The sequence below is a fragment of the Halyomorpha halys genome, unplaced genomic scaffold (genome assembly GCF_000696795.3).
Source record: "Halyomorpha halys isolate HHAL.00 unplaced genomic scaffold, Hhal_1.1 Scaffold46.1, whole genome shotgun sequence".
In the NCBI taxonomy this organism is placed as follows: domain Eukaryota; kingdom Metazoa; phylum Arthropoda; class Insecta; order Hemiptera; family Pentatomidae; genus Halyomorpha; species Halyomorpha halys.
This window is the reverse complement of record NW_027109456.1, coordinates 1,095,864-1,096,541: the sequence shown is the minus strand read 5'-3', so window position 1 is coordinate 1,096,541 and position 678 is coordinate 1,095,864.

The following is a 678-nucleotide window of genomic DNA, read 5'->3' as shown; positions in this document are numbered from 1 at the left end:
GAATCTTATTATTCTTGTAAGAACAATTTAAACAGGAAGATTTTATGTATATAATTATTATATGGCCTGTAACCTCGTTCAAGTTTTTAATTTTGGTTTTTAACTTTATAAGTTGGACAACCCTGATTATTATTCATATCATTTCAGTTTCCTTCAGCTCTTCTTGATTTTTTTTTTTCAACTTTCTATGGATATGCTTTTAGTCCTATTATTCTAATGTTAAAATAAAATTATTTGGCAATGAGCTCCTCTCAACTTAGGGATGGATTGAAAAATATTGACCGAAATAACAGTATTCATATATTGTTATGTTTAGCTATAATTATTATAGTATATTGTCCAATATAATAAGAAGAGGAGTGTTTTGTTGTTATCAATAAGAGAATGGAAGGATACGTTCGTTAGGAGCAGACAGCACTAATAGGTCAACTTATCTCTTCCAATGATAGCAACCACGACGGGGACTTGTTTCTGTCTTCACTCAGAAATTATTTTTCGATAAAAATATATTTTTTATACTCTACACCTAAAGAAGAAAATTTTTAGTTTGTAAAATTTGTCAGTAGCCTTTCCTACCAATAACATATATTTTTACTTCGAAGAAATATTCTAACAAAAATATTTCAAAATACAGAATATCTTTGAAAATCGTTTTCGTAGATGATGGACCGTATGGTC